The 27,673-nt window shown below is 47.3% G+C and overlaps 1 long non-coding RNA gene across 1 annotated transcript; it reads left to right on the top strand.

Annotated features, from left to right (window-relative positions):
• Positions 1–768: 768 nt before the first annotated feature.
• On the top strand, positions 769–27,673 carry LOC137856867 (uncharacterized). Its single transcript, XR_011096833.1, has 5 exons — positions 769–893; positions 19,462–19,648; positions 19,826–19,934; positions 22,691–22,905; positions 27,004–27,673. It is a non-coding gene; the product is annotated as an uncharacterized lncRNA (long non-coding RNA).

Below are 27,673 nucleotides of genomic sequence, written 5' to 3'. Positions count from 1 at the left end.
TGAACCAGTAAAGCGGATTATTTGGAGAAGGCTGTTCTCTGCTGCTGCAGGCTTCTGCTTGTGGTGGCCAGCACTCACCTCACGCACACAGCTCGCACCCTTTTGGACTAGTGGGGAAAAAGTCTTTGAAAGGAAATAGAGGTGTGGAGATTTGGGACCGACCTTGGAGGGGGCGCTGATGCTCTTTCCCTGAGCAAGGCACAGCTCCCAGGTCAGTGCTGGGCATGGAACAGGGAGCAAGGCAGGAGGAAGGGCATGTCTCCTGCTCCTGCCACCCTCCCCTGGCCATGCTTTCAAGCTGGGTTTGTGCACCAGGTGCCAAGGCGAACATGATTGCTGAGCTTCCTTCACTTGGTGGTGGTGAGCAATTGAGCAAACAGAGTGTTTCAGAGTGGGGAAACAGCAAATGAGGGCGTATCATGCAAGGGTTGTTAGGTGTCATGCTGTGTCCCCAGCTTCGATTGCATGGTGTTGTAAGAGCATCTCAGGCTGCAGCGAGCACAAAACTCCGGGTCTAGGCTTGTAAATTGAACTATTCCTTGGAATTTGAACATCCTAAGTTTAAATTTCCCTCAGGGCAGATGATCTTCCAGTGATATCATGAGAATTAGTCAGAGGAGGAGGGGGGCAGCCATTAGAGCAGTGGCATCACCCCTGTTCCTGGCTAGTTGCCCGTCACAAAGGAGACCATGGGGTGGTGTAGAGCACAACCCCAGCCAGAATGCTGTCAGCTGTGACTTGAGGTGCAGCCAGATGTGCCAGTTCCTATCAGCAATGAGAAACTTCATGTCCTGGACCTGGTGCTTGCTTCACAGGTCCCGGGCACACCCGTCTTAGCAGCAGGCAGCAAGGTTTCTGCTTTACCAGCTCCTGGACAACTTGGCAATCTGCAGGTCAGTCTCCTGCCAAACTATGATCTACAGCTTATCACAATGTATGCGGTACTGAGTGCTGCTGGCTGGATCTGGCCTTTAAAGGCAATGTGAAATGGGTATTTCAAAGGAACTCCCATTGTTCAGCCAACACAGCCCAGCTCCTTCAGGTACAGGGAGTAGGTGTGCCAAGTGAGGGAGCGCTGGGACTGGGTGCCTGGGCTGTCATCACGGGGACCGCTCTGTGCAAATAAGTGACAGCTCTGCATCTGCTCAGGTTGAGGGCGACATCGTCAAGCACTCTTTGCTCATTTGGGCTCTCCAGACACTGCCTGCAGTGTAAGAGAAAGCAGACAGGAGGTAGAAAAGGAAAATCCAATTCTTATTATCTGTGAGCTTGAAATGCATAATAGAGATAGTAATCCACCCCGCCTTCCGTAACTGTACACAATGTTAGCTAAACCATTGTTTATTTCTGTGTCTGTGGAGTATTGGTAACTCCTGGAGCGCTCTTTCCCTCTGTGTACATAATGTAAGTTGCAAGAGATTTTATGAGAGGCAGCCTGTTAGTGAAATGCTAAACCAGCGCTGCAGCTGACTACGTTTCATTTGGGTGTCTTTTGCTTCTCCGTTCTGGACCAGCAGCCAACTGTGACTCAGGTTCCAGATAAGACGCTAAACAGAAGCAGCTATTGTAAGCAGCCTCCCCTCTGCCTGCTCTGCACTCTTATGGTAGTTTTAGGAGCAGATGACCCAAAGAAATGCATTTAATAACCACGGACTTTAGGATGTGGTGGTCCAAGGAGCTCTGCTCTTTGGCCAGGCTGCAGTCGCTGTCTGCTATTGCTGTCCCAACCCCTGGAAGTTATTGTGTGTGCCTTTAACCTGAGCGGCTGTGCTGCTGGGTTGGGTGCCACCCTGTATAACTCACAGGGAGAGATCAGCCCAAGCAGCCAAATTCATAGCCATGACTATAGGAGATCATTACAGGTCCTTGGTTTTGAAGCAGCGATGCTGTGAACTTCTGAAGGGAAACTTCAGTTCTGCCCCATCTAACCAGGCAGCTCAGGCAGCACTCAGTTTTGTTCATCCTGATGATGGTATATGTTTTTTTTCTTTCAGAGAAGCTTTACCTCCTCCTTTATACAGAGGTAGCAACCAGAAATCAAAAAATATGCGTAGCAAAATGTGGCAGAGCTGTTTTCTGCTGGGATTTGGGTAGTGATGTGAATTGGTGAGGAAAGGAGAGGCCGAGAAAAGCAAGGATAAAGAGCTCTTGCAATGGCAGAGGTGAAGTTCAGGAGGCCACAGAGAGACTGGTGGTTGTAGAGAGCTGGGAAGGGCAGGAGGAGGTGGCTCAGGAGGGCTGTGACACTACTCAGGGGGCACCACCTGGTATTGAAAAAGTGAAGGGCCAAAGAGGAGGCAGGTAAAGTTACCTGAGGACAGAAAAATAGCCACCCTGCTCCCCTATTTTTGATGAAAGGGAACAACGTGTGTGCTGAAGCCCTGCCGTTTGGAAGGCAGCATGTTATGTTTAAGACCAGAGGTAACTTCATTAGAGTTGTTATATTTAGTCGGTCCTGTAAAGACTCGTATTTCTATGGAATAGCACATAGAAACTGTTACTATGTACAGCACAGTAGAAAATGTGCTTTCTATCCCACAGAGCTCACAATTTGCCTCTGCAAATTAACTTTGCTGACAAAGGTTAAATGGCAAAAGGTAGAATATTTGAATCCGTGAATTATCAAATACATGGGTGGTGAACTCTGGGGAGAAGGTCTGGCTGGGAGACCACATCTCCTGTGCTTACGTGACCATACTTCTGAGGTGGTGGAGGTTTGCATGGGCACCAAGGAGCAGAGCTGGTCTGGGGACCTGCAGAGGACATCGGTTTTATGTAGAAGAAGGGAGAGTAGACAAATGGCTGCTCGAGGTCCTCAGCCTCAGCCATCCTGGTGTCTCAAAGCCCCCAGTGCCCTCCAGAGCCTTGTTCAGCTGGGTGGGGGTGTTTGCTGCCCTGCTGCTCCTCCTGCTCCCTCCTTCTGCTTGGGGACACATTTGGTGCATCAAGGCCCTCTTGTAGAGCTCCAGGAGCTTTCCCTGAATGCCTGAAATGCCAAGGAGGCAGCAATAGGCTGGCCCAGGGCATACAGGAGGGCTGGAGGGTTAATTGTGAGAAAGTGGCACCGAAACTCACCTCTGCTCCCTGGGGAGGGCCTGCAGCTGCTGCTTCCCCTCAGAGCCACGTGCGCCCAACAGGGGCCTCCACCCAGCCCCCAGCCCTCGGTCCCCAAAGGGGGACCCTGGAGGGACCCAAGGGATGATCTTGGGGCTGGGGCAGAGCCAGCCTGCACTAACTTGTGCTTGCCATTGACCTGTGTGTTAGCCAGGAGTGATTAATTTGGAAAGAGCGTGCCCCAAAGCAGCCTTGACGAGGTGGAGATGGTGTAGCAGCACATCCCACATGGCTGCGAAACCCGTGCTCTGGGGCAGAGGGCAGAGCCTGGAGGGCAGCTCCCCCCTCAGGCTCATCCCACCCCAGGGAAAGGAGCTTGCTGAGAGAAACCACGAGCCCTTTGGAGACCTTGGGCAGGGGCTGCTCTGGGCAGTGGGCTGGGGCCTGGGTGGACATTGGCTTGCCACGGGTGCTTTGGGACTATGAGGTGCCGCAGGCTTCACGCAGAAAGCGAGGGCTGAGGAACTGCCTTGGGCCATGAGCCTTCCTCGCGTCTCCTCTCACAGGGGAGCGTGCTGTGGGCTGCTTGCTCTTCTTACACAGCAAGCAGCCTGGCCTGGAGAAATGTCAGACAGCTACGAGCTGCAGCAGTGCCGGCGTCTTCTCACCAGAGGAAGGCCGGCCCTCTGCCTTTCCTCATTTTGGGAAGAGCAGCCACCAGGCAGGCTGTGCGTCTCCGCACTGTATCGCCGTCAGCACTGATGGGCTTGTGGGGGGAGATTTGCGACCCGGGGAGTGATTTCTGGGGAAAGGAGATAATGCTCTAGCAGGGCAAAGACTGCCTCTGTCAGAGGCAGGAGCACGCCAAAGGAGGCCTTGCTGCAGTTTCAGCAGCACAGTGCTGCTTGGTCCAGGCAGTCTCAGGGGGTGGATGGGGAGGAGCTGCTCAGGGTGTCAAGTGATGGCAATGAGATAAGAAATACTGCAGGGAAATGATTAACCTCAGCTGTAAATACTCTGTTAAATCACCATAAACTGGATGCAGTCATAGCTTAAGATGCTGGAAACAAATGGTCATTTGTTCAAATGCTGAGCAGGACTCCCAAACCACAATTAACATAGAAATGCTCTACCTCAAAGAGCCGGGGCTGCATCCTATTGCTCTTCTGTTCAGAGCGATATCATAGCACTGGAATGTGCTTCACCAACTTGTTAGCCTCTGACCGTAATAAAGCACAGTAATTTTCCATGTGTTTTTGAAAGAAGTGGCTGTGTTGTCAGCAGCAGGGTCTGAACCCTGTGGAGGGAAATTCCTGTGGGGATAGCCTGACTGTGAGCAAGAGAGGTTCAGGACTTGCTGCTGGAAGGAAGGGATTTGGAGAACAGGCTGCATCTTGTGTTTAATCTGGGCCCTCCTCTTGTATGGGAATGTGAACCCTAATGACAGGTGAGGCAGAGGAGGAAAATGGGGTTAGGGGAGGCTCGAGGGCTTCAGCTTGTGTGGATGGAGCTGTGTGCCCCGTGCCAGAGCAGCAGCACATTAAGCTGTCACTGGTGATATGCGTATCCAGCAGTGGGAGATGCCAGAGATTTCTTAGCCAGTAACCTCAAGTCTGGATGACTGATTTCTTTCCCTCTCTCAGAAATCTCTCTTTTTTCAAGGCTCTGTTAAAATCGATCAGGTTTTGGTCAGTGGTGCCTGGAACATGCTACGGACCAGCAATGTTCCACCTGCTTTACCTTAATGCTTGGACTTTTCCATTTCCCTGCTGTGGCTGCGTGGTCACCTACCTGGTAATTAGGACGTGCATCTTCAAACAAAAAGCCTTGCTTTCCTCCTGTATATTTATCTGCTCCACAAATAGATTTGCATAGCATTAGAGTGGGATTGACCACTTGGCATATTTTCTGTTGAGAAACACCATTTCTGAGAGGAAACTGTTTCAATTTATTTCCAGCAAGGATCTGAATGCACCCAGATTTGAGTAGGTCTTGATTTATGTGTGCCTGCACTTGGTTAGCTGGCAGCCCAGGGCTTTACGTGGAGAAAAGCCTCATCCTGAAAATGATTGTTTTAATTTCATTCTCACACTAAAGGTAGAGGATATTAGAAACCGAAGTCTTAATGGATCACGATAAAATATGGAATAACAACTACCCATTACATTTGTTATTGTCTCTTTCTTCTGTAAATCAATATAATTGAATTTCTCCTAACTTCCCCAGTATTGCATGTAGCCGTGTGCAATCACAGGGGACATTGCACAAAGATGAATAAGCACAACACCGTTTTAAATGAGAAAAGCACGCAGTAGCCTTTATGTGAGATTTGTTTTGCAGCACGCTCACGTCCTCTTGAGCCGTTCTGGCTCTGTCCTAGGGGGAGGACTCCTTTCCCTGCAGCAGCTGGGACTTTCTGCATTATTTAGAGGTAAAACACGAACTTCTATCTGCCCGGATTGTCTGAGTCTCGGTAGTTGACGAGACCCTCTTCTGAGGGCGTCAGTGAATTGGCTCCCAACTTGTTTGTGCTTGTTTCTGCTTCGCTTTCTCCAGCTGTGTCAGGCTTCTCACCTGACTATTCATTTATTTTCCTTTACCCAAGATTATTGCTTTCCTTTCACCTCGGGACCTGTCAAAGGTTGGTCAGAACAGATCAGACCTGTCAGCCCATTTTACAGGGAGAGAAACTGAGGCACAGAGAGAGAAGGGGGTCTTGTATAGGATTACTTGGAGGCAAAGGTGGTGCTTGAAGTAGAGACGTTGTTTCTCAAGGTCTGTGCTCTCAGCTCTGGGTTGCTGATAGCTCAGATGCCTTTTACAAACGTTTATGCTGGTTTGGAGGGCAAGGAGCTGCAACATGTCTCCTCCAGGACGCTGAAAGCCCCTGATACAGGATGGGGCTGCCCCTTCTATCCAGGGGGCAAGCCAGGTTTCGTGCTCTGCTATACACAGTTACAGCTGCACAAAAGCTCCTGAGGGACCCCATGAAAAAGCAAATGAATGAATCGTGCATGCTGGAAATTCCCCAAACAGGGTCTAAAGCTATAAGCTGAAGTGCTGTCGTTTAGCTCTCCTGAGCATCTTCACAGAAAAGCTGCTGGTCTTCTGCTGCTCCTGCCTGCAAAGGCTGCTAACGCAGAGCTCGCTTCTCCTCCGGTGAACCCTTTGCAATGATTTCTTCCTACCAGGACAGCACACCTCCCCCTCAAACAACGGCAGCCAGGGGCTGAGCTAGCTTCTGAGCCTAAGCTAGTCTTAACTGACACGCAGGACAAATCTCCTCAGATTCGAAGTGCCTCCCTCCAGCATGATAAACTGCTCAGATCAGCTCTGACGTTGTAGCCTGTAGCCGAGGCTCATCTTTAATCATGGCAGTCATGAAGAGAGGACCTCTGAACTGGGTGAGCACTGCTCAGGTGGGCAGGACGGTGCCCTGGCTGCTCCTGTGGCCTGTGGCTCCTCTGCCGGGGGGGAAGCAGCTGCCCCTTTGGGGACGCACCAGTAAAAGCCAGCTCTGCAGAGCACCAGCTGAGGATCCCGAGGTCGGTCAGGCTGGAATCACTCTGTTTTTTGGGGGGTTAACCACGCTCCCAGGACACAAACCTCCGGCATGAGTGACCAGTGATGCCGGTGCCTCCAGATGCCACTGTGCATCAAAATGGGCACATCTGCCAGCTGGAAGCGATTGCATGCAGCACCCTGCAAAGAGGGGCTTTGCTTACTGGATGCAAGGGCACGGGCTGCAGTTTGCTCTCCTGACTCACCAAGAGGCCAGCCCGTGAACTTACCAATTGTTAACCTCCTCCCCCACCACCAAGAAACCCCCTAAAAATCCCAAACCACCATAAAAAATGTGTTGGCAGAATGCAAGTGAGACATGCAGGGAGATGTGGAAAACAAGATCTTGTTTTCAAAATAGATTAATGATGGGTTTGGTGCCGGGGAGTCTGCTCCTCCCCCCACCCCCCACCCCCCTTAGAAAAGCATTACGGGCAGGTCTGCAGTCTGGCACTATAACTTCCTAAAAAATAAATAAAAGACTAGCTAATAATAACAGCACCGCTACTATTACTACTAATAGCCCACTTCTGGCTGGCAGCGTCTGTGCTTTTATGAGTCTGCTCTGAATGAGAGGAGACAGAGAATGTGGAGGTCACAAGCCCAATTAAGTGGGCTCCACCCTGGCAGGGGCAGCAGCATTTGCTGATGGGAACTAATGGAGAGGTTAAACCGATGCCCCGCCAGGTCCTAATGCGGTCCATGCCGCTCGGAGCGTGAGCTAATTTGACAAACCAGAGGCTTTTCCCTTGCATCTTGCTCGAGGCCAGGCTCTGGCCTCGCCTCGGTGCTGGCAGAGCTGTGCTAGCTGGAGGTGTGAGGAGAAGCAGTAGGTGCCTGACAGATTTGTGTTGGAAAAAAAAACAAACACAACAAACCTTGGATGTACCCCAAGCAGTTTTTTTTTCCCTCCTAGGGCTTGTTTGGGGCAAGGGGAGCAGAGGAAAGATTAGGAACACTTAGCTGGCAGCAGTTCAGTCTGGCAGATAAATGGTGTCTGCACCCAGGCTGCTTTCCCGGGGTCTACGTCTAGTTGTTGTGGTAAAACCCCACCAGCGCAGCGCCTGCAGAGCGTTCCAGGCTGCCCCGGCCATGTTTTGCTCTGCAGCACTGCCTGGGAGCAGCACAAGCTCTGCTCGCGTGGATTGACGCTGCATCGTGGAGCAAAGGGCTGCATTTCCCGGGCAGGCAGGGCAGAGCAGGGCTCCGGGACCGCAAACAGTCACATGCTGCTGCTGCTGCTGCAGGGCTGGAGCAGAATCGGTAACGCTTGCTGCAGGATTCCCACACCCTTGCAGCACAGACCAGCTCCGCACCCCAGGGGCCTCTGATTCAGCTCTTTCTCCCCTTGGTCTAGCTTGCCAGCAGTCCGTTTCTATCAGGTATTATGGGCTATAAAGTGATTTTCCTAAAAGCTGCTATTGGGAACAATTTGCCCCTACCCTGTGCTATTATTTAATGAAATCAATACACAGCGTTGTTACGTGTTATGTTGTTTGTAAGCTATAAGCTTTCAAGCTAGGAATTGTGTCAACACAATTCAAAGCCTTTTGAATTCGCCATCCCTGCCAACTTATATGTTGATTGTGGTGTTCTGCCCAAATAGTATCAGCTTGCTAAATCACGGGAAGAAGCCTGGGTCTGTTAACAAGAAGGATGAGAATCCGCCTTCAGCATTTACCTGCGTGTCAACAGCGATGTGGCTGCGTGCACTTTGTTTTTCGCTGCCTCAGTTTGCTTGCATGCACGTGTAGCTGTAGCACAGCCTCCTCTCCGGCGCTGTCAGACTGCACCACGCACTGCTTGCGACAACAAAAAGCAAGGCACAAGCCTGCAGAGGCACTGGAAATTGCACTCAGGTTGTGCCGAGCGTCCCTGCATGCCCGAGCACGGCACCCGCTGCTGGGGCAGTGTCAGGGTGCCCTCGCCCCTCGCCCCCACCCGTGCCACTGCAGCGAGGCGTGCGAGAGGGCTCGGGCACGGCCGCTGCCAAGCCAGGCGTGCAGCTTCCCCTTTCTGAGATATTTGTTAAACTGTAATTTTGCAGTCGCGTTAGCACACGGCTCGCTATTGAGCCGCTCTTCTTCTTCGTGGGGAGGAGGCAGGGGGGAAGCGAGCTTTGCTTAATAACGCTATCGATTAAACGGTCCCAACTCATCCATGAAGTTCACTGCTCATTACGGTGCGCAGGCTGCAGCAATGTTTTTTGGCTGTTTGCTGCCTCCAGCAGCGCTCCGCAGATGAAACAGCAGCACTGCAGCTATCACAGACAAAACGCTGTCTCGCTGTTGTTGTTTTTTTTTTTTTTTAATTATTATTTATTTTCCATGAAGCCCATTCAAGCTGTTTCCCTTTGAAACAAAAGCTTTGCAGTTTGCAATGAGAACCGTGGCGATGCTACCGGGTTACATGCTCAGTGAGGTCAGGAGTGAATGAGCGAGTTACTGGGCTGACTCGCAGCATACGGCCCTCGTCTCCCGCAGGTCCTTTGTGTTTGTTTACTCCGGGTTTTGGCTGGATCCTCAGGAGCAGCTAGCAGCACAGCCCTCCCCTTCCCGGCAGACCTGGTGCTGTGTGTGTAAGCAGTGCTGGGGGAAAGTGGGGACGGAGAAGGGGGCACAGGAGGCAGACCCCGTTAGAGGTGCAATGCCCGGTGCTTCTGTTTGCCAGCTTAGTTCCACCGGTTGGAGCAGGGGCTTTTTACCCTTCTCTTGCCAAAAAAAATAGCTGTGCTGGCACAGGTCCCAGTGCTGATGCAGTTGTATCACTTGCAAAGGACTTTGCTGGCACGGTTTACTCTCTCAGGAGCCAGCCTGAGATCTCCAGCCGAAGGACGTTGCGATGAGCTGCGTTTCCGCATGGGTGTTTGCTGGGAGATGTTGCCTGTAACGGGGGAAGGTGGGGATGATTGGAAGGGAAGAATATCCTTTTTACAACATTAACCAACCCCTAGCAAGCCTACATGCATTTCTGTTGCCAGAAAAATGAAGAAACAAACCGCAGGATTTAGGGGTGCTGCACCACGTGCTTTTTGAACCCCCGCAGCTACTGTGGGAGCCAGGCAGGCACAAGTGGAGAAAGGAAGTTGTTTTATCTTTGTGAGGATGGCTAAGCCACAAAGACTAAGGGCTGGGTCAGAGGAGGCCCTCGGGGTCCTGTGGCAACAGTTTGAAGCCTGATTGCCCCTATCTGATCACCCCAGTCCTCGCTGGACGTTACTGTCCGCATAGCTGCAGAGGGGAGTTCCCCTCTCAGCTGCCCCGGCTCCGAGCACAGCTGACAGCTGAAATGTCAGGCCCCAAATGTGGCCCAGAGAGAGTAGCTCGTTACTGGGAGAGGCTTTTTTGGTCTTGGTTTCTTCTTGAGCAATGAATGTACCAGTCCTTGTGATCCTGGTCTTGCAACCCTACCCCTGTTATGAAAGCTCACCTCTGTATTTCACTGCGAGAACAGTCCCTGGCATTAGTGGGTCAGTGAGGAGAAAATAGCACTGGGCACCTACCCATTAGAGGTGTCCCGTTCGAGGTGTGTGACACACACACGTTTTCCATGGCAAACACAGGTCCATGGCACAGGTCCTGCTGCTGCCTGTCCCCTACCCCCCATTTCTACCACTCCGTGGACAGGGAAGAGGCAGCAGCTCATCTTTGCCAGGGTGTCTGGCAAGACTGCAGGCTCACTCTCAGGTGATGCCTGCAGAAGGTTTGTTTATTTTGCTGTAGTACTACCCATTTTCTTTTATTGCACTTGTCTGTTTTACTGGATGGAGTTCCATGGTAGGGCCTCATGATGCTGAGGCTCAGGGTTTTCTCTGAAACTCAGATCTGTTTAAAGCACGAGTGCAGGACAGCCTCCCCAGTGTCTGATGATGAAAATGGTGGCAGCATGGTAGAGATGAGGGATTACAGGCTGTAATTTCCTGCTTGCATTTCAGGAGGAGGATGTGTGTGAGAGCTTGCGACACGCTTTGTGCCAAGGTACCAAGATACCTTAGAGTTGTGCTCAAAGACCATTAATGAGTGCATGTGCTGCCACTGCAAACCAGCGTTGGCACTGACGCAGTTTGGCTGGAGGTGCTCCGGAGGTATTCCAGGGCAGAGACACGAGCAGCGCACACCGAGGCTCCTGCAGACACTCGCAGTGCTGGCACACGTGGGGTATGCCTCTGGGGAGAGCTGTGTTGGCACAGGTGTGGCAGGATCAGCTGGTTACTGAGTCATGGAGCTGAGGGCTGGGCAGGGATTTCTGAAAATTTGCCTGCCTGCCCTCGGTGATACCAGCAGCGCTATCCCTGGCACTGGTGGTGTAGGACAGACTTCTCCTCATGGCCAGATGATCATGGGATGTTCCAAGCTCCTCTCTTACTGGTGTCATGAAACAGTGTGTGAAACTCTCTGGACTCTGAACTCTTTATGGCCTTTAGATACAATTTCTGACCTGGTTCAGCCATCAGCATATGGCAGACAAAGGAGACAGGGGCCAAGCGTGTGTCCTTTGGAGCCTGGAGGAATTGCTTGGCAGACAAGCAATGGATGAAGTATTGTGGAAGCACCATCTCTAGGCTCCTGGCAACAAAGAGAAGGTGAGGGAGAAGTGGGCAGCTCTTCCCCCATGGTCTCAGGGAGCCAAAGGAAAGGGCTAAATTGTGAGGATGCTGGTAGGGGCAGTCCTCTTGGCATGGGCCCTTACCCCACCACAAGGATTGACCCAAGCAAGAGGGATAAATTCCTTTTTAGATGCTGAAATCTAAAACAAAACCAAAAAAGATGGGTCTTCTGTACACAAGAACCTTGAAGTAGGACAAATAATCTCAGTTCAGAAAACAAAACCAATCCAGACACAAGTCTCCAGGTGGAAGTTACAAGAGCAAATGTTCTCCTTTACTAACATTCATAGCAGAATTCACTTTACAGCAGGGTAATGTCATAGCACCTACTACGTTGACACAAACAACATATTTTAGACAAAAATAAAACTTACAGTCTGAATTTTATTTTAAGTTCATCCTTTGTTTTGATGCTATTTATATATGTTATGTCATCCACTCATTTCCTTAAAAGAATTAGGAAATAAAGTCTTGATAGCAGAGGGAGGTGCCTGTATGCTCCTAATATGAGAAAACCTCATTGCTTAACGATGAAGAAAGTGCTGACCCTCAATGCAAACTGTAGGCTTTTGCTAATGCTAAAAAGACGCTACCTGCTTCAGTAACACACCACTATTACCCAAAGTAATTAAAATATCTCTATTTTTTTTCTAGTGTATTCACACGGTAATTTTGAGGATATGTTCTGTATAATCAGTTTTACTGCTATTTTCTTGTAAAATAGGCTATTTTGTTTCCTTTGCAGTTCTTGGCTCTATTCTAGAGTGAAAGGGAAGCTCCGAATGCAACTGAAATTATGCTTCCACAAAAGCATTCAGTGTGGGGAGAAGAGTCAGGTGTAATATGTGAAATTGCTCATACTTTCTAACACTTTCTTAATATCAGGCTGAAAACGTCCCATGAAATTCACAGTCATCTTAAAATAAAAAGGAAAAAACCCCACAGTGTGAGGATTTTCTTGCCTTTGTTCAGATTTTTGGTTAGGTCAGAGAACGCATATTTGCAGTATTCATGCTAATTATTCTCCCTGAAACAAAGCCCTCACAAAGCAATGTTGGAATTTTTTTTCTTTGGGCCAGCTTTTGTGGTGAGCATTGTGTTTGCCTCTGCAGCACATTTTTTCCATTTGTTTTCATGTGCATTCATAACTTCCTGCAAAAAAATAGCTTTTGAAGGATAACATAGGATGAAGTCTTAGTATTTTCCATGGTACAAGTAGTACGCACAGCTCAGCTGGTGATGTACTCCTGTGGCTCTAAAGGCATTTTTTTTGGTGTTGTGGTATCCCACTTAGATAATTACGTAGGTACTAGTGAACACCACTTTTAAGTAGTCAATAAAGTAAGGTGAAAACTTTGAATTATCTTTGTTTTCACACATTTTGGGATGCTGACAGAAAACTTAAGCAGCAATGTGAAGAGAAGTGTGCATTTAAGGCTCAAGAGTGTAATGTCAGTTGGGTGCGATGGATCCCACGGAAGAGGATATGAGACCAGACCTTGTTCTCATTCATTATATGGCACTGACCCATATACTTCTGTTCCAACAGAAAATGTTAGGACTGATTTAGATAAGAGAGCACTTTGTGGTCTGAGGTCTGAAATTACACCTGACGTCGCTGTATGTGCATGCAGACAAGCAGACCCTCGGGGTAAGGAAGGCACAACGCTGTGAGGCACAACTGCACACATCCACCAAGAGCCTTGAAATGGGGTGAATTCAGTTCCACTGAAGCTGGTGGGAGTTTTATCATCAGCTTCAGTGTATTTTGTTCTGACTGTCTGGTTCTTTGGCTCCAAAACACACATTTTTATCTCTTGAGCAAAAAGAGAGTTCCTGCAGCTGTCAGTAGTAATAAGTCTCTTCAAGTCAGTCACCAGGGAACAACTTCACTCATTTGTACACACAAAGCCGGTGTAATGCAGGATGTCAAAAAGCGACAGTGGCCAGCACCTGCAGGCACACTGAAAAAGTCAATTCTCATCGACTCTGGAGAGGTAGTTCCATATTGACTTCCAAAGAGTTTTCCCTGCATGAGAGCGGTGGGGTTTGGAAAATGCTGGAGCGAGGTAAAAGAAAGTGCAATTATAGCTGCTGATCATAGATGAGGAATGTCTGTCGGGATCCCCCTTCCTTCCCTTTCCAACCCAGAGGAGTTGCTTGGATTGGAGAGCAACCAGCACGTGGAACATGAAATGGGTTTAAACTTCAAGTATGTCTTAAAGGTGGCCAGCTGTAACACTTCCTAGCGAGATAACGCTACTTCTGTTCTGAAAGAAGGAAGGTGAACCTCTATTTTTTTATATATTTTATTTTATTATTGTATTATTTTGAAACAATTGACTGCGGAGGATTTATTAGAAAATGAAGCCCAGACTTTTATTCTGCATTTTTGAGTGGTAACTGAACTAATGTTGCTGGCAGTGACAAAGCTGCTACTGAGACAAAAGACAGCCGAGGTTCCTGAGCTTGCCAGCATAGATCCCCCTGGGCTAAGTCTGGCTTGGTAAAAAGTTTTCCATATGGTCCCATATATCCGTATCTATATCATCTATATCTATATCTATATCGAGAGAGAGCTGCTGACATGCATGCATATACATACATGTAAGCAAGAGGGGTTTTTAAATGAAAAACTAAAGTTGAGAAAATAAACCATCCTGTCACCGCCCAAAGGGCTCTGCTCATTTAAAAATGTTTTGTTTCAAAATATTTGTATTATTTAAGGCAGTATTGTCTGTGAGGTCAAGATTCACAAGTACTGTCCCAATAGACTGCATTTGTTGGCCATGTGGAATGGGATGGACGGTGAGGTTAAGTTATCAGAAATATCAACAGCAAGCTGCATTAGCATCGTGTCAGTTATCTGAAAAGTACATTGCGTTTTGTGCTGGGTTCACAGTCTGGTGAAGAGCTGCATCATTATAATTTCCCTGCTGGTATGATGAAGTGAAAACCTGCTCCTCTGCCCGTATTTTGCATGTGGGACAGAAAGAGCTCTGGGACTGTTACTTGTCAATAGGGATGAATTTGGGTTTCAGAACAGGGATTTTTTTTTTTTTTTTCTAGCAGCTGATGTAGGAGGAAAGAGGAAACTAGTTTGCTGGCTTTGTGCACTTGGGCCCATTTACACATACTAATTAAAGTGATGATAGTTTGAAGGTAGTAGTAGGATCATCTGTTAGTCAGACTTTGAGTTAATTAACCAGCCAGCCTGCTCACAGTGTGAGGGGCTCATGTATGATCATGAGTCACCCACTCGGGTAACTGATATTTGTTTATTTTTAGGCAGACGACGAGGCACCCAGACGCCACGGCAATGGGTTCCAGATCAGTACTTTAAATGTATGAAATATATGGGTGATTTGGACCTTGCAGTTGAGAGGAGCGTCTGCTTGCTCACAACCGCTCCTATTGTAGATGATGAGGTCAGGCTCATCACATGAAGACAAATTCCTTATCCTAAGTATAGTTAAGGCTCATTCCTGAAATATATATAAAGCATTATTTTGGGATGGATCTGTGTGTGCTCTTGCAGCACTTGATTGGCCCTGTATTCATGAGTCAAAAAGTTGGTCCTTATCAGTGTAAGAGTATAAATATGTATGGCATTACATTAATGGTTCTAAATTTGTGTTATGTCTTTGTCCTTTACTCTTGAAGTGTGGTGCTGCTGAGTCCATGAAAGCAAGAGAGGTTGGCAAAAGGGGGGCTCAGAAGGCTCGGTGGAATTTGGGAATGGGTTTTGGGGTCTTTGGGATTGTTGAAACAAGTTCCCTGACTTTGTGGGTGATTGCCCCATACAATCCCTTTAATGAGTGCATCACGCTCCATTTCACACCGAATTCAGCTTCTGCCCCTTGCTGCTCCAGAACCACACCTCTCATTTCCCCCTTAAATGTATTCATGGCCACTTCAGACCCATTTGTTCTTGTGCCAGTGCTGACTCTGCTTCAGCAGCTTTTGTTAGAGGGCATGTTCCAATTTGTTTCATCGGGAGCAGGAGGAAAATTGTTCTTGTCCACATTTTTGTATGGGGAATTTGGAAACTGAAGGGAGGCTTTGTCTAGATGGGAGTCAGTGCCTCCCCCTCAAACTGACTGGAGTAATTTTCTTTGTTTTTCCTTCCTTTCATCATTTTTTGCATCCTCAGTCCTTTCCTCTGTGTCACCTTTCTCCCACTGGTCTCTGGCCTTGTTTTCCTTGGCATCTAGCACATGCATTCCCTGTCACTTCTGCCCCCATTTGTCTCCACCATCGCTTTGATGCCCAGGCCTCCTGGAGACCATCTCCTTCACCCCTCTCAGCTCAGTTCAGGCTCCCTTTCCTCCTGGCCAAGCTCTGCTCCATCCAGGGCCAGGCCCAGCTTTACAGAGGTGCCTGAGGCCTTCTACTGCGGGTAGTGTTCAACCCTCAACAGGGGCAAGATGTCACCCAGAGCATCTCTTCTCCATTTCAATGGAAATATTGAGCTCTCAGCCCTTGAGCCCTTACTTGTTCCTCCTTTCAGGGTCTACCCGGCGCTGTTGTGGTGCCTCTCTCAAGGGAGGCCTCATACTGCTGCAGGTGGGCAACGAGGAGCGTGTGGGAGAGAGGGCTGAGGGACATCCCCTGGGATAAGGCAGGGGCTTCCATTGCTTGTTTCTTGCTTGTTGTGCCAGGGGAGGCTTAGGTTGGAAATTAGGAAGAACTTTTTTACTGAGAGGGTTGTTAGGCATTGGAATGGGCTGCCCAGGGAAGTGGTGGAGTCACCATCCCTGGAGGTCTTTAAAAGACGTTTAGATGTAGAGCTGAGTGATATGGTTTAGTGGAGGACTGGTTAGTGTTAGGTCAGAGGTTGGACTGGGTGATCTTGGAGGTCTCTTCCAACCTAGATGATTCTGTGATTCTGTGATTTTATTTTTTTGGGGGGGGAGAGGGGGGTCAGGGGCAAGTATAAGGTAGGGAGACATAAATGTCACCAATTCCCTTGCAGAAGTGGCTTTGGGCTGTGGAGAATGATGGGAGGAGAGACAGCCGTTGTTAAATACAGTCCTGGTAGCTTGGTCGTATTTCTGGATGTCTTGTGTCCCATATATTTAATTTAGCTGTGACTGTGAAATACAGAACACTATTTAAACCATGTAAATAAATCATTTATTTATTCTTACTCTGTGGCCTAGTACATAGAAAGAAAATGTACTGGGAGTAAAGTATCTTTTTGGAAAAGTGACATTTTCATAAGAATGAATTAAGCAGAAACTTGATTTAATTCAGAATTCCCCTTTTGTGGATTTAGGTCTTAATATTTTAATTTTAATGTTGTGGTGTTTGGGTTTCTTTTCAGTGTATTTTGTGTAAGCCGTCATTTAATGGGCATTGACTTTATCTCATCACTACAAAGCTGATTTCTGCGTTTTCTCATATTTGTTTTAGCATTGCAATTACAGAATCAGTCTTTCTGTCAGTTTCCAGACCAAAACCCCCATGTTTTCATTTTCCAGAGATGTAATCTTTTAAGATTTTCTTTGAAATTCTTTTGCTGAATGCATTTCATATTTGGTCACTTCTGCAATGAAATATTTATGAGCTTTCATTATAATAGTTTCCAGTGCAATAGTGCTGCAGCACGAGTGCCATGATTCTGGCAAATGCAGTGAGGTTTTTGCATGGACTCTTTCTATATATTGTGGTTTGGGAGGATATGGCAAACAATTTTTGACAAATAAGGTGAAATTAAGGATGGACCCCTTGTGCATTGGCTCCAGATTTTAATGAGTCTGGCCTCTGAGACAACTTCTCACAGCAGTTTCATCCCAAGTGGTGCTGGCGGGGAGGGGACAGCATTTAGGAGGTTTAGTACTGGGTGATCAGAAAGGGATTTTCTGCAAGCCATGGAGGCCTGGCAACAGCAGCGTGATGGGGGAAGTTTTTCTGCATGCCTTCTGGCACTTGGCTCAAGCCAATAGTACAGATCTCTCGCTATTGCAAACATTCAATTAAATCACCACTGTATTTAATAAACAATTTAAAAATATCAGTTGCAGCAAAACAAACATGGAGATGACAGAATCAGTTTTGTTTTTAGAGGTGGCGGGGAACAGAATGTCCTTTTCTTGGAAATGCTACGCTTCCAAGAGGAAAGCTGCTCTTTCGCAGCATGCGCGTCTCGGCGTCTCGAGATGTTGTTTCCAAAATCTCAGAGAGCCCTGTACCATTGAAAACTGTGTGCCAATGTTTGTAGGAGCATGTGCTGCCCAGCTCTCCCTGGAATTTTGGTTCAGTCTCTCGTCCAAATAAACATCAGTCTTGCAAGACTTGCATACGAGGGCTAACAAGATTTGATAAGAACTTAGGAAATAAGTAAAAAAAAAAGTAATTATAGAGAAAAAAAAATGTTTTTCCAACTTCAAAGTTGTTGTCCATTTTGGAAAAAAAAAAAAAAAAAAGCCTGGATGTAGTCTTGAAATATGTTATTTTAAACTGACCAGCAAGAAGAAGGATGTCTCACCATGCCTTCCACCCAGACAGCTGCAGCCAAGGGCTGGATTTGGCTGGCTGATGTGTGAGAAAGGGAGACCGGCCTCCTATTGTAGGTCTTGGGTTGTGCTGAGGTTTGGCTTGTTTGAAAACATACCAACAGCCTCTTATTTAATAAGGGAAGTGACCGACCCTCAGTTCAATATCCAGAACACCCTGAATACACCGCATTAGTAAATCATTTCCGCAAAGTAACCTTCCAAAATTAAGCTAGAGACAAATCCTCCTTTGTGTTGGTGTCCTAATATACATGAAGTTCTCAAAAAATTGCCTAATTTTTGTTCTATTCAGGCAAATATGCATTTCTTGAAGGCTTCCTTGTGGATTGTCCTGTTGCCCCCATTTCGTGATCACCCATCAGGTGTTGAGGAGCCGCAGTGGTGCTGTCTGTCCTCACTTGTTGGTGTGCTGGTAGAGGTGCTGGTGCAAGGAGAGAAGCTTACAGCGGTGATCCTGAGGGGCTCATCACTATGTATCATGGGTGCAGCAGTTCTGGAAAGCTGCCTTAACTTGTGTGGGTGCTGTATTCCCAATGGGTGTTACAGCAGCAGAGATTACTGGATGCCTCGCTGTATTGGTTTTTGCTCCTTTATCCCTTCTACACCTGGGCCTAGCAGCTCTCTTTGAGGTACAGATTTCCTCTGCTGGAGTCACCCCCCAGGAAAGTTTTACAGTCCTTTTGCCTTGGCTTAGCTACTACATGCCTTGTGGTCTGGGAGAGTCCTGAGGCCTTTACCCCTGTAAGGCAGAGCTGGTCATCCTGAAGGGTCTGGATAACTGGATGAATGAGATGGCCTCTCACAGGACCCTTCTTCTGTCATCATACTCCTCAAAGAGATCCTCCAAGGGATGGTAAAGGGACTAAGGGCTGCCTGAGGGGATGGAGGCAAAGAGACTTAAAGTAGGTATTTCCATGGAAGGGCAGGAAATGGCACTAAGGACTAAAAAAGACTGGGGTCCTCCTGTGAGTGTTTGCAGTTAACTCCCAGTGTCACACATCATCTGTGGGGCTTGGGGGGAACCTAGAGAAACCAGAACACTGCAGCAGCTGGAGAACTCATGTAACTCTTGGCTCCATACCTTTAAAAATGCATTCAAAAGTATATTAAAATATTAACTTCTATTCCGGTAATGTTTAATTTCTGTGAAGGATTACTGGGTTTGTTCTTCAGCCAGCATGCTCTTTGGCTACCTATGTTCCCCAGCGTTAACTCTCCTTCAGCTCCTGAGGCTTCTCTTGAAGCAACGCCCAGGGCTTTCAAAAAGACGACAGTCCCAAAGCAAAATCAAAGACCAAACCAATTCAGAGCATCAAAGTTTATGGGGGGGTGGAGGTAAAAATCTGTTTAGCTTTTTCAGTTTTGCTGGCATAAAATTGAGATGCAGATTCCTGCCAGCAGCCTCCTCAGTTTTCAGCAGCCTGGTTAGGGTCTGAACAGGGCTCTCCTGCCAAACCAGAGACGTTTATATCCTCCTCCCTTCCCGGCAAGTAGAGGGAGCAGAGGCAAGAGAAAATGAAAAATCAAATCTCTTCGCTGGGACCTGGGCAAATAGCTGGCTCTCTGGTGTCTCCAAGTTCTTCCTGTTTAATAAAACACAGCAGAGCAGGCTTTCTCAGGAGGCTCTCTTTGCTTCATTCAGTACTTCAGGGCCAACATTTTAACAACTCATTTTTTCTCACATTTGTACTTTTACAATATGTTTCTGCTGGCATGACTCAGGTGGGACTGGCCACGGTAAGAAACAGGAAGAGGAGAATTAACAACGGGGATCCTCAGCCTGTCACATAACAACTGAATAAGAAAATGACACAGAAATGGGTCCCTGTAGGCAGCAGGTGCTTCCTCGGGTGCTGCTACCCTCTTTGCAGAGGAAGCACACAAACAGCGAGCAGCAGATCTGCACTGGGTAAGTGGGAAACGATCCTGAAAATCCCTCCTGAGCTAAAACCTAGCCAAAAGACCACCTTGGCTTCCAAACTGCAAATTTGCTGGACACCCGATGTTTCCATGTGTGTGGAGGTGCTCCAGCCTTACTTATAGCTGTAAATGTGATGCTAAGATCGTGCCTGTGCTCTTCCCTCAGGGACACCTGTGTGGTGTGTGCTCTGGAAGTGACAACAGGATCCAAATCACCTGCATGAGGATCCAACCCACCTGCCACGTCCTGGCAGCCGTGCTCTCCTTCATTCTGGGTGAGGGGAGGTGAATTTGGCAGAGCCTGTGAGCATTCCCAGGGGACAACCTCACTCTGCAGTGCCTCTCCTGTGCTCCCTTGTTTGGGGCCAAGGCTCTGATCTGGTTTATGAGGGGATCTGAGGCTCCTCAGACCATTTCCAGAGACTGTGCTTCCTGCTCTGGGTGGCCTTGCTTGAGCAGGGCTTGGATCTGGTGGCCTCCAAAGGGCCCTGCCAGCCTCCAGCACTCAGTGATGGGGCAGGTTTCTCTCTTGTGTCACAGGGTTCACAGCTGAGGGGTTCGCTAAGTCTGAGTGTGGCAAACTGAAAGGTCATTAATAAGGATAAAATGGTGGGAGAGTGGGGTTTCTGCCCATCTGGGGTCTGCAGCAGGCACAAGGTGAGGAGGACAGACTGGTGAGGAGGTTGTTGCTTTTGGGGCTGCCCTGCCCAGGCTCTTCTCAAATCTCAGCAACCACTGAGTTATTGATGGGTTTCTTCCACCTGCTTCTGGAAAAATGATTTAGGCAGGGAAATTGAGGTAAAGGAATCATCTGAAATCTTAATTTCCACCAGGGTGGACTTGTACGTGTTATTTTCTTTTTCCTTCTGCTTATTTCTTCCTCTCTCCTCTGTCTCCTTGTGCCCCTGTTTCAAAGTCTGGATCAGCCAGAGCCATGACTGTATTTTTGTTACAGTGCTGTGAGGGTGCTCAGACAGGCTGAGCTGTGCCCTGAACGGCTGAAAACTGGAACAAATCATCTCAAAGGAAATGATAAGACTGCGTGCTGTGCCCTTTCTTTCACAATGAGATGGAGAGGAAGAGTCGGCACCAAAACAGATGCTGTGTTTTCTGTCTCCGCAGCTCTTCCACCTCTCTCTCTCTCTCTCCATTTGTGTGCTCTTGTCTTTTTTCCTCTGGAGGAACAAAAGAAAACAATGTCTGCTCTGGCCCATTTAAAATAACCTTTTCCCTTTTCGCCAAAGCGGACAGTTGTTGTCACCTCCAGTACCTTGTAACAGCCAGCCAAAGAGTGGCTTTCCCCGATATTAGGTCATTCTGTAAGCAGGAAAAATAATGAAGCCTGTTTCTCTGCAGATCTATGTTCCTATCACGTAAAGGGCAGTATTGACTTTTAAGTGAATTATACTCAGGTCTTCTGTTATCTCTGCATAAAGCATAAATGATACTGTGCTCTTCCATGTTCTTCGGCCGTCCTGCCTCCCCGGCCTCGCCAGTGCTTTTCTGCTGCCTTCAGCTGGCTGGCTTTCTTCCTCCTCTCCATCGTCCCTGCACTTCACGGCTTCCCTGCTTTTCTGCTGCTCCAGGCTTCTCTTGAGATTGTCTTGTCGTTTCCTCCTCCTCTTTAACCCATCCCTTTCCCTACCACGAGCGTTCTTCTCTTTGGGGGCCTCGCGAGCTGCGCTTGTGGCCGTAGGGACCGGGAGGGCTGTGCTCAAGCAGCAGCAGCAGCAGCCCCCTGTGCAAGGGGAGCCCCAGGGCAAGGGGAAGACTCCTTCGCCCCACGGCCCCATAGCGGGTGCTCTCTCAAGGTCTCGCGCCTCCCCGTTAGCCACAGCAGACTCCAGAACTGGCCGTGCTCCAGAGATGGGACCCAGCAACTCCTCCACCGCTGGCCATTTACCAGCTGACCATACTCCACTGGGGAACCTCTTTTTTTCTGCTGGCTGCCATTGCACTACGAGGACTACAGCTCGTTCATGCGGCTCCTGACAGCTCGGGGCTCACCTCGGCTCTTTGCACAGGGGTGGGACAGCAGACGTGACACTGGTACCGGGGACCACACAGCACAGCTGCTGAAGGCAGATGAATTGGGCTACAGCTGCTCCCCGCTGGCTTTCACTCAGTCCTTTCTGCACTCCCTCGTTGCCCGCTAGCTCCTATCATGCATTTTTAATTGATTAATTCTTCATCCTTATACTAAGGTCGCACGTTCGTGGCAGTCATTGTCAGCACCCCGTGTTCATCTAATGTAAGCTATATTTAGACATTTCCAGGATGACATGTCCCCTAACGCCCAACCTCCTTTCCTGGCTCATGGAAGTCAGACTTCAGACCTTTAGAGCAGGGTTTGGGCAGTCTTTGCCTGGACCACTCAGAAGTTTATCATTCACAGCAGCATGGCTGCAGCCACACAGCTACACGAGAAGTTTCCTTTGCTTTTTCCTGTGTTCTTGGCATTGCATTAACCTGCCCTCATCCCTTTACCACCCTCCTCGGGCATGCTGTCTGCACACAGCCGGGAGGGCTCCAGTGCTCGGCCTTTACCATGGTGGCACTGGGCGGCTGTTGTGTGTAGCACCCTGTGCGTGCCCACCAAAGCACTCTGCTTCCCCAAGCACTCCACTTCCCCTTTCTTCTCCCTGACAACATTCTGCACACACATTATTTTAAAGATAAGTGATATTCTAAAAACTGGGTGATGGGAGAAAAAGCACCGGAGGTCAACTTGGGAAGGTTCAAACCACACTCTCTGCTTCCTGGCCACTGGCTTTTATAAATCCTGTAAGAATTTAATTATCTCGGAAGAGCTCTACTTTCTCTATTCAATTCTCTTGAGATTGGCTGATGGGGGAAAGAAGATGGGGGAGAGGCATGCATTGCCCGGTTGATCTCATAAGCCTCATTTCTATAGGAAATTGGGATAAAAGGTAATTGGAAATGGAATAAGGAATGTTAAAAATAACAGCCTAACTTGATCCTTTGCGTCTCAGATGCTTTTAATATTTTCTCTCTCTTTCGATACATTAAGGCAAACACGCAAGCCTGAGATGTTGTCTGAAGCCTCGGACTTCATTTAACAAGTTGGAGTTGAGTTAGCACCTTCGAGCCTCTGGGGCTGTGTCTTGCATCAGAAAGAACACAGCTCGTTATCATTCCTGAACTCTGCTCCTCTCAGCCGCTGCGCTAGGTGATGCGAGGTGACACGTGGAGGAAAACAGGATCTCTTCCAGAATATGTGAAAAGGTGGGTTTGACACAGGATTAAATCAATAAGGGGAAGATGGATGAGAAGTTATTACCTGTATTTATAGGGGAGTCTGTAGTAAGAGAAGGGAAAGTTTACCTTAGGACATTTGTTCGCCTCCCTTTTGTTGTACAGCTGCTTGTCAGTCAGCTCTTTGGCTGCCACAGTTGGAAGTGTGTGCTTCAAGGTGAACCACTGCTTATTTTGGTTTGCCTTAAAATGTTGCCTGGCAAACTGAGGTAGTTCAGGAGATGATTGATGAGCAATGAGACAAGCACGCAGCAGGGACAGGCTGGACAGCTGAGATGACTTCAGCCCCGGTCCAGAGCTGATCCTTTCATTTAAAGGGCAGGGTTGGGTTGAAGGGAAAAAGGATGCTAAGGAAGAAAAGATGAATGAGGGAGAGAGAGAGACGGTTTCAACGGCTGCGAGACAGGCTGTGATATGGTAGTCACCATAGTGATAACGAGGGAGGGAGGTAGGAGACAGGACAAAAACAAAGTCAGTCGATAGTAAAAACATTCCAGGTTCAAAAGGCAGTCTGCTGGCTTGGTGCATGTCTGCAGATCGTGAGGACTGGGCAGGCACCAGCTGGCTTCCCCACACCTTCCTGCTGCTATTGGATTTTGGTTGCTGAAGGCAAATTTAAAATTATTCTTTGGACCATCATGTAACACAGACAACAATATTTTAGCTAAAGGATATTCCCTTTAGGAACAACTGGCTCTTGCCTAAGCCTGACTAACTTTGCGGTAAGATTGATATGAGAAAAAATCCCTATCCTAACAGTTATTGGAAAAGCATATTTTTTACATTTTTTGTAAACGACTCCTGTCTTTTACCAATGCCTTCAAATTGTTAGTGCATTTATTCCCTGTGAAGGGAGGATTGTCCTACAGCTGGGCTCATAAGGACACAGAGATACACACCAGCCACAGAGCCCGTGGGTCGGTGTTAGCTCCCTTGGTCCCCCAGCACATGCAGACGGTAAGGGAGTGTCAGGAATGTCATCAGAAGTGTCAAACACCAGTATGCTGAAGTGCTGCTTACCTAAGACAGTCCGAAGGAGGCCCTGGAAAGAGGAGACATCCTTAGATACACACAATCACTTCAGAAGAGGCCGTAGCCATTTAGGACATGATCGTCTTTTCAACTGTTTGCCGTGTCTCTCCCCAAGATTACCACTGTCACCTCAGTGTGGTTCATCCACTCCAGAGCAAAGCCAGACCAGGTGGGTTTTGTACTAAAGAAGATGAGCTATATCATGAGCAACTCTGCCAGCTCTGCTAGCGGAAAGCAGTGGTCTACAGACAAGAAGAAGTAGTGGAAGGGCAAAGAGCTAGTTCCTTAGCTGCCACAGATACATTTTCAAGAGACCGTCTGACCAAAGCTTTAGATCTGCCCCTTCCCATAGACATCTCACTGCATGCCACCAGGCAGTGCCTTTCTCCGTCTGAAATTCAAACTGGAGCTAGATGGCTGAAACTTGGCTCTGTTGCATTAGTCTTTCTGTTGTTGTTTCTGCTGTTTCTGTGTCAGCTGCTGGAGATGAGACAAGAGACAGGGGTTAGAGCACTTGACAAAGAGATCCATTCACCTACTGCCCATCAGCGGAGCATCCAGGCGTAGCTGCAGCTATGCTGGAAGAGAGGACCCCGCAAACCTTTTGAAGCTTTTCTCTGCTGCATGAAATAATTAGAGATTCTGGAGGGAAATGAAAAGGACGGAGGAGAAAGTGTGAGGAAAAATTCTGTTCCAGAGATTTAGGCACCTACCTCTGAGTCCCAGCATCCCAGTCTACACTAATAATTTATGTAGTCAGTCTTGTTTTGTCTTTGTCCCCCCCAAACTTTATTCCAGACTGCAGCATTTCTGTGAACTGTGGGTAAAGAGACACATAAGCTTAGAGAAAAAAAAAACAGGCTTACACAAGTTATTACTGGAATACACCAAGGACATAAACATTTGACACTGATGTATTAAGTGTGTTATTGCTATCACTGAAGGCTTCATGATATGCCATATTTTCTCTGACCCTTTTACTTGCAAGTTGTGTCTTTTCCTAAAGCTTCATGGTAAAATCATTTTTTCTTCTTCTTTTTTTTTTTTTTTCTTTTTTTTTTTTTTTTTCCCTCTTTGTTGAGAAATTAGATGAGTTTTAGATTTCCAAACCTGTTATCCTTGATCTTCTTCAGTGGGGAAAGGCCTCCAACCATGCCACAAGAAAAGTAGTGATTTTTGCCTGATTCTTTAAGGGTGCAAAATGGACCAAGCCCCTGGATTTACCAAATCATTCCACTGTATATCTTCACTTCCAATAAATATCCTGACCAGACTACTCCTCCCATTTCATTTGGGTTGTAAAAACAAGTCTAGGAGCCTCCAGGAGTGATGGTGTCAAGCCTAACGAGCCCTTTTCCTTTGATTTCTTAAGCAGACGGGAGCACATGTTAACATTCTTAATTCTTGGATCCAGCCTTTCAGGTTTTCTCCTATAACTCTTTAAAGTTGTGTAAGTTCTGTGAACTGTATTGTGCAATGGGCTACAGAAATTGTGAACTTGAATTTCAGACAACCATATTAACCCTTACTTCTGGAAGTATTTTTGTGGCATTTCAGTACTTGTGTTAGGTGGTACCAAGCCATAGCTCAGATTATACCATGGCACTCTTCAACAACCTCCTTTTTTATTTATTTATTTATTTTTTTTTGCAAAGATTTCACAGTGGTACCCTGGTATGGGGCATAGGCCTAGAGGTGAGAGGGAGAAAAAGGAAAGGGAAATTAGCAATAGGGAGGAGAAACAGGAATTAACTTCATTGAAAGGCAGCTGTCCTTGGTGAAAAGTCATTGAGAACCGTACTTGGATGGAAAATCCAGAGATGGGGGTTACAAGCAGGTCATCAGAGAAACTGGGATGAGGATGAGATCCCTAAGCAATGGAGAGTGAAGTGAAAACAGTGGGAAAAGTGGATAGTGCAAGAAGCCAGGGTTGTAAAGAAAAGAATGGGGCAGAGATGCAGAAAGGTCTGTATTAGGGGAATGCCCATTAAGCTGTGTGACACCTCCCCATCAGAGCACAGACAGGCAGGCTGGCTGCTGAGCCTCCCTGTTCCGTTATCAATGAATAGCTGTGAAGCTGTGAGGGCAGGATGGGTGCTCTCAGACTACAGGGCATTGTAGTACTGTGAGCAGATATTCCATTAGGTCAAGGAGCAGAAGTGCGTGGAGAGGATCTGAAGAGTCACCTCTTCCTGAGCATGAGGATATGAATGATTCCAGATGCCACATCAAAAAAAAAAAAAAGTATTAAAACTCCTTCCCCACTCCCCAAAATAGAAATCTATACGTGCAAGCGACAATGAGGTTGAAGTTCAGGTGATTCAGAAATTCAGATGACTCAGAAAAATGACAGAATAAAGTCTGCATTATGAGGCAGCTCTTAATGGGATACTATTTTTTTCCAAAGGACTCAAATTTCTTTGGTACAAGAGAGAGGCAGAGGATCCCTTAGTCATTTTGTTTTATCTGCAGCATTTAATGAGTTGTCCCCTACACATTTTATTGCATGTTATACAGACTTGTTTTAAAGACCATCTATTTCCTCCTAGGTAAGGATGCCATATATTTTTTTTTTTTCCCCTGGCACATCCTTCTTTTCTGCCCTTTGAATCACATCCAGGTGATTTTTAGTAAGTAACCAGGATTTTAAAGGGCAGTTTGAGGGATGAGTGCTCTTGGAGTTGGAGGGTGTGAGAGTTAACATCTAAGACTTTTACTCCCCTCACTTTATATTGGCGATACAGTAGCTCAAGCCCTAAAATTTTCTCCAGTGCTCATCACTGCTGGTTTTGAGGGCTTCACAAACATTAAGTTCATCCTCATATCAGCCTGGCAAGGGTTTCATTTTGCTCTGTTATTTTGGGGAAATTATGAGGGGCTTTAGAAATAAATTTCATTATCTGTCTTTTAACTTCGATTATAGAGTACATCTGTCCCTGCAAAGACCTTGCCAAGAGCAATGGGTAACACCCTCTGATTATAGATCAAAAAACTACAAGGTTGACTCCTGGATTGTTTTTTTTTTTTTCTTTTCAGGCCATGTGCTTTTCTTTCGCATTCAAGGTATTTCAAGCAGAACATGGTAAACTCTCTTTGCAATCTTGGACTCCTTACCAGCTGGGTATGCAAATACCCCATTCTCACCTACTTTCTGCTGGACATGGTTTGCGTAGCTCCAAGTACTCCTTAAGATTAAGATGAAACAGAGATCTGGAAGTCAAGAATCTCTCCTGCTGCAGATTTCATACCTACCCCCATCAGAGCGATCTGTTACTTAGAGAGGTAGATGGTCCTGTGGGAAGTATACGATCACATCATTAAAGGCTTCAGAATTAATAATCAGAAGCAGGACAGAAGGGATATCAGTCAAACAGAAGTTGCACACTCAGGCTTAATGTTAGTTCTTCCTCAATTCCCCAGTCACACTATTCTTACTAGATTTTGATATAAATGCTGCAACTAGAAATGGAATGACAAATACACCCAGCAGAACTGATATCAATTCACTGCAAAATATATTAGTTGTGGCCAATAAAGTCAGATTATTTTACTGGATTTACTCTGGATTTACCCTAGTGTAACCCAGAACAGAATGTGGTCCTGTGGGTATAGGAGAAGTTACACTGTAAAGAAATAAATCTCAACTATTTCAAGTTTTATTAGCTTCTTTTTCTGTCGGGCCTTTCAATTTTTATATTTTTCATAT

This window comes from Anas acuta, chromosome 5 (assembly GCF_963932015.1).
Source record: "Anas acuta chromosome 5, bAnaAcu1.1, whole genome shotgun sequence".
In the NCBI taxonomy this organism is placed as follows: domain Eukaryota; kingdom Metazoa; phylum Chordata; class Aves; order Anseriformes; family Anatidae; genus Anas; species Anas acuta.
Note: the sequence above shows the minus strand (reverse complement) of the source record. Positions and strands in the feature narration are given on the sequence as shown.